This window comes from Lolium rigidum, chromosome 3 (genome assembly GCF_022539505.1).
Source record: "Lolium rigidum isolate FL_2022 chromosome 3, APGP_CSIRO_Lrig_0.1, whole genome shotgun sequence".
Taxonomy (NCBI): domain Eukaryota; kingdom Viridiplantae; phylum Streptophyta; class Magnoliopsida; order Poales; family Poaceae; genus Lolium; species Lolium rigidum.
Window position 1 is genome coordinate 320,527,281 of NC_061510.1, and position 6,834 is coordinate 320,534,114.

At 45.5% G+C, this 6,834-nt stretch overlaps 1 pseudogene; it reads right to left on the bottom strand.

Annotated features, from left to right (window-relative positions):
• Positions 1 to 911: 911 nt before the first annotated feature.
• LOC124696950 lies at positions 912 to 2,557 on the bottom strand (annotated as a pseudogene).
• Positions 2,558 to 6,834: the final 4,277 nt, after the last annotated feature.

The window sequence follows — 6,834 nt, forward strand, 5'->3', positions numbered from 1 at the left end:
CCCTAACCCTAGCGGCAAAGCAGGGAGGCCGGCGGCGCCCCATGTCGCAGTCCCGGGCGGCTCCGGGTACCGGCGCCCGATCCTTCCGTCGCTGGTGGCGGTGAGCAGGCCAGCAGCTAGAAGGGAGCCAATCGGTGTTGAGTTCTCTTTCTCCAAGCTGATTTAGGTACAAAAATCAACACTTCAACTACAATCTATACAAAATTTACAACTTTTTGCAAGTTACAACTGACTGATTGTTATTTACTAAAATAGATTGAACATTTTTGTGTGTGGAATTGTGTAAGAATGAAGAGGACATTTTTATTGTAGAATGGCAGCCTCACCAACAACACACAAAAGCTAACACTGAAGAAACTTAAATGCCATCGGAGTTGGAAAATGCTCCATTTGGTCCCAAAATCCGGACCATTGAGTTTTAGTCCAACCACCACCGACATGCCAAGATCTTGATTTAGGCATGATCAAAATTTTGGCAACAGTTGAACGCGAATTTCCAGAGGCAAGATGAATTGGTAGGAAAACCGACATATCGTCTAGGCAAGCGCATCAATTGTTAGGACAGCTTTGTGTGCACTAGAAAGCTGTAAAAGTGCAGGTGGCCAAGCAGAGGAGCCTTAGTTTGTTATTGGTTTATATATCAGTGTTCCTTCCGGCTCGTCGGTATAACAGAATAACATGTGCATGATGTGAAACGAAATTATAAATTAGTCTTTGAAAATCTAAATATATGACTTTTAGGTGCCATTTTATTTTAAAACACAGACTCATCAACACACCATAACTAAATTCAGTTCAGTTTTTAAAACACAACTTTTTCAACGCACCATAAGCAGATGCCACCTTTCATGGGCCACTGTGCTTGCTAAGACATACTCCGTACTAGAACTAAACAGATGAAAAACAACATATCAACAGGGCAAATATGCGTGGGGAGTTGGACGCAACCACAGATCCACCTTCTTCCTAGCAGTCACTCCCATGGTTTCTGTCATGTCCAGTTCACCCGGAAGAATGCCATCTGGGAGACTCCAATCGAAATAGAATAGAAGGCTAGCAAGACCCAGCTGAATGGTGGCCAGCCCGAATAGCATCCCGGGACAAATCCGTCGACCAGCACCAAACGGTATGAGCTCGAAGTTGTTGCCTTTGAAATCTCTGGTACTTCCTAGGAATCTCTCCGGCACGAATGCTTCCGGCTCGTCCCAGCATTCCGGGTCCCTAGCGATAGCCCAACCGTTGACGAGAACAGTAGCGCCTTTGGGCACGTCATAGCCGAGTATTCTGCATTGCTCCTGGCACTCCCTTGGCACCAGTAACGGCCCAGGAACGTGCAGCCGCAAGGTCTCCTTGATGATGCATTGCAAGTAGCTCAGCTCGCCTAGGTCCTCTTCGTCAACCTTCTTTTCCCCCATGAATGCTGCCCTGACCTCGTCTTGCGCCCTGGACATCACGCTTGGGTTTCGCATCAGCTCTGCCATGGCCCACTGTAACGTTGTTGATGTTGTCTCGCTCCCCCCGCAAGAAGGTCCTGTATTTTTTCTTCTCTTGGTGAAACCATGGATTTGATGGAAACGATAGCATAACTGGATATATTCAGTTCTGGCTAGGAGTAAATAGCAGTAGCATGAAGGATTAAGGAACTTACGAAAAGCACTGCTTTGATGTTGTTCATGGTGAAGGGAAACTGAAGGTTGCCTTCTCCCTGCACCCTCAGGAGCACATCGATGATGTCTTCGTGGTGTGTTTCCTGAGCGGAGGCCGTCCTCCTGATCTCCAGATGATCATCTATGGCGCGGCCCATGAACGCTAAGTAGACCTCTCGAAACGCCTCGGCTCTGCGCCTTGTGACGCTCAGAGCGCGCGCCAGCCTCGACGATGGGAACATGTCCGGCAAGGTGAATCCACTTACCAGCCACACGGCCTCGTTGACGTGGCGGAGCAAGGTGTCATGCTCCGTGAACTGGCCACCCATGATCGTGTGCACCGTCGTGTCTGTCACGTACACTGCGAGCATCTGGCTCAGATTGATAAGCGGCTGATCCGACCCTGACGCAGCCGAGATGGACCGGGTGAACCGGGCCGTCTCCTCCGCCCTGATTCCGCTGAACGAACCGATGCGCTTGGCGCTCAGCAGCTCGAGGAAGCATATCTTGCGCATCTGTCGCCAGTGGTCGCCGTACGGGGCGAACACGATCCCCATTCCACGCTTGCTCAGTGCCTTCACGGACGAGCTCAGCGGCCTCGTGCAGAAGGCGGTGTCGTGCGTCTTCATGATCTCCGTGGCAGCCTCGGCGGTGGATGCGACAATGACTGGGTTCGCGCCGAACCTGAGGAGCATGAGGGGGCCATGGCGCCGCGATAGGTCTTGCAAGGCACGGTGAGGGAGGACACCGATAAGATGGTGGAGGCTGCCGATGATAGGGAGCTGCCATGGGCCAGGAGGGAGCCGAAGACCATTTTTGCCAGAGGCAAAGGAAGCCACGTAGTAGAACCGAACAAGGTACACAAGAGGTACAAGAGCTAGCAAGTAGTAGCAGTAAGCATCATTCTCCATTGTTGGGTACTTGTGCTTGCTCTGAATCTGTGACTACCGGGGATTTATGGATGATTCAAGTCAATGCTAGCTTTGTTTTGTGTTTGTGGTTGCTTCTTGGTTGCTTCCTGATGCTGCTTTTAGAATATAATTCATGACGAATAGAGAAGTCAAACTCATGAGAAGTCAGACCATGGTACTCCCTCCCGTTCAAAATAATTGCCTAAACATAGATGTATCTACGCACTAAAACATGCCTAGATATTCATTCTTGGATAATTAATTTGAACGGAGTATTGATTGACTAGAGATGCTACTCTTAGTCTATCTGCTAGTAGTAAGTATACTAGTCAAGTGGTTGTCTCCGGCAGGAACGGTAAAGTCATCGTCGCTCCTTTTCTTCTACTGTACCTACTTCACAAGCTAATGTGAGAACGATGCGGTCACTGTTATGCAAAACTGCTGCTTTACAGAATCACTAATTAAAGCACCTGCAGATCTAAATCTTCTTTGATTATGGTGCACCTAATGAATAAGGAATTTCTGGCAATGGATCAAATTTGCAGAATAGATGCATCATCCAATTTTGCACGGACAAACATGAAGGAACGGTACAATCTATTCACCAAAAAAAAAAAAAAAAACTAATGATACACTCACCGTTATCGACTGAAGAAACGACCAGGGGCGACAGAGGATCCTGATCTAGCCCGAAGCACAGAGAGTCTGTATCGAAGCCAGCCGGATACACCGGCAGCTGGACGGAGGGTGGAGATTACCTCTCAACCATCAATATTAGAGCAACTGAAGTCGCGGTCTCGACGGAACACTTCTTTGAGATACGTATTACTGCTAGAGGCGTCCTCGCACAGTCGCACGTTGAATTGGCAAATCTATGAGCAACTGGTGTTTAACTAGTAATATAGCCGTCGATTAAACCACTACCACAAGTGCTGAAAGGGCATCCGATAATGTTCGCTGGCATACAACAGTTATAACACTTCCTTTGGACGCTAGATATTACTCTCTCTGATCCTTTTTAATTGACTCAAATTTAGTAAAACTTTGTACTAGATCCAAGTCAATTAAAAAGAACCGGAGGGAGTATTTCTCCTTTCCTTCGTAGTGACGTGCTTCATTTTGTGTTACACACTTTGTATTTAGGTTGGTTATTTTGATACATGACTTCGTTAGATGTCTTTTATTAGGTATTGGTGCAAGGTCGGTGACTAACCATTATCCGATGCCATTTCATCTCCTTTTTGCAGTGTTGACGTAAGAAGATCAAGCTTGGGGAGTGAATATTTTGGAAAGTTGCTAGCTTGAGAGAGCTCATATGAGAGAAGCTGCTGACCGAGAAAAATCTGCTAGAAAAATGATGGCTAGATAGAGCTCTGCTGGGAAGGAGTACGCCACCTAAAGTTGGCATTTTTTCTGAATTAGGGCTTATGTTCATTATTAATAAATAAAGTTTTGGTTACAATCATGCTCGGTGTAAGCTCCATCACACAGGACGGAACATAACCTAGCAACACTTGCCCACTCAACACGCTGCAACCAATCTAGCAACTTCGTGAAGACAAGACCCCTAATACTTTTGCAAGATGTTACCGGCACGGTAGAAATGGTTTCCATTTCGTCAACCCTTGTACCTTTGTTTAGTGATCAACTGCCTAGGACCATTAATCTCTAGATCTGCACCCATCTTACCTAGTATGTCTGGGTGAAGGAGTACCATATGAAGCTGGTCATGGATGCACATAGGCCAATGATTTTTCTATAGGCCATGACCCTAAGATGGGATCTTCCTGGACTCGAGATGCTTTGGCTTTTCATGACGAAATTGTGTGCGATGGTACACCGAGCACACAGGGTTCTCTTGTATGGGTAGACCCAAATATTTTGGATCAAAAGTTTCCCCTTGTACCTCTAAAATCTCACGCACCACATCCTGATATTCAGTTGGGCATGATTCGCTGAGTAGGATCTGGCACTTTGAATACTTGTAGGACATATTTGATTCGACGTGCTTGCTCTTCGGTAGCACGAAAAAACAGAAGGGTATCGTCCGTGAAGAGAAGAGGTGATATCTCAGGGGCATGACCGGTTGATGACACACTCTTAACTCTTAAGGGGGACTAGGAGGTTGTGGCGCGGAGTAGGGTAAATTTTAGGCGATCAACGAAAACATACAGTAATATTTTTGATAAATAAAAAAGGAGATAAATGATGGAGTATTTTTTTTTATCTCAAGTTGTTGTAGAAGAAGGTAATAGTATGTTTTCCAAATTAAGGAGACGAAAAATAGCGTGGTAGTTTTTCTGTAGACGGTATTTTTTATGTAATAAAAGAGGATTTTAAGTAGGCAATAGTACTTTTTACGGATAAAAGAGAAGAGGAACGATCGAGCAATTTATTTTCAGAGGAAGACAATACTATGTTTTCTGAATAAAATGATAGCTCCTAGCTGACGCTGGCACTACGCCTTCAAAACAACCTAAAGGGCAAAGGCTTTCGAGGTTCAAGCAAGTACTAATGTCGAGTCAAGACACAAGCGGCTAACTTCCTCCAATTTGGAGAAATGGAAATAGAAGCTCTCGAACCTACCTATTCCGAATGGAGGACGGCTTCTCTCCCCCCTTGGGCACTGTTTGCTTCGCCTCTGTTTTCTTTGCTTTAGGCGGGGCATATTTATCTTCTACCTTGCTGGTTTGGTTCCTTAAAGTGTTCTCAACTCGAGGAAAGGTATCTCTTCTCTTCTCCACACGCACTCAATCCCTATTTGAGACATCAAGACTTACCTATTATTTATAGGCACTTCCCGATATCAAGAGGTTCTTACTTACCTTTGACCAGATCCTACAGAACCCGGAGGCGCTTAGTGCAATAATCCTTAAATGTACTTCCCTGCTGCGGATTTCCGGGGAGTGTACCGATGCCACAAAGGCCTTAGGTTTGATTCGACTTCTTTTCCAATTGTCTTTATCTAGATGCCGAAAGAATCTTCGGAACCGGTGGAGAGGCTATTCTGATTGAAGGCTAGACAAATAACATGACTGAGGTATGTAAATAAAACCTGTGAAATAGCTATATAATATTAGATAGATATAGAATACCAAAAGCCTTATAATGGATTCCAAAATAAGCCAAATAAGCTTTTTTGCTTTCTTTTTCTTTTGTGCGCGCTTTTCGCCTGCCTTCCCGACCACGGATAGGCTACGGCCCCATTGGCTGTTGAATCGACAGTAGTTACGAAAGGGGGATATAGCTCACTTGATTAGAGTGCTGGTCTGTCACGCCAGAAGTCGCGGGTTCGAACCCCGTTTTCCCCGCCCGATCTTTCTTTCTTCCTGAGGTCATACCTCTGCCACTTTACCCTTAGTTTAACTAAGGGGAGGGGGAAGCTAAGCCACGAGTAACCCTCGAAAGGCGTTTAGGCACAGTGGTCTAGTCGAAGACTACTTAAGATTATAGAGCGGGCTTTTCTACCCATTGACCGGGACCGACTGCCTTTTCTCTTTCGTTTCGAAGGAAATCCTCAATTTTATGTAGTTTACCCAGATCTGGATTGCTTGGCCAGCCCTTAGCATCTCAAGAATGTGCTCTTCTCAAGCGAATCCAAATAGGTGTTGGTTTGCGCAAAGGAAAGAGGCGACATATTGTGCGGTAGTTTTTCAAAGTACCTGTAATATTTTTATCTGACGAAACAGATAACAAACAATTCAAAAAAAAATCTGAAGATTTTCTTGAAAGTGTGAAGTAGTACTTTATCGAATAAAAGAGGCGACGAACGATCCAACAATGTGACGTGTTCCCCAAATGAAAGATTCAACAACTCGTTGAGCATTTTCAAAAATAGGCAACAAATTTTTTTTAGGCCTCGTTCGGTTAGGGGGGGGGGTATCTGGGTGAACCCCACGGTCCACCCATACCCCCACTAATCTCTTCCGCGAAACAGTACTACTTTTCAGCTGTTCGGTTAATCCCTGCTGAAGCTACGCTTGTACTGGTTTTACAGGAAAAGGTAGACAATTGCACACTAGCATGCATGAATTACAATTGTGCTTTTCCACTAAACACTAATTCATCAGCTTAAAAAATTACACTTCTACTTTTCTATAAACACAGTAAATTCGAACAGTTCATCATCACACACATGCACAACCCGTGTACTTTACAATTGCATGTTTTTTCAATTTCTCGTAGCCAGCGAGAAGCAAACATGGTAGTACCGTTGGCGACCCCGCCTGGCTCGACATGGTGAGCTGCAGGGGTCCTGGGGCGAGCCGGATTGCGGC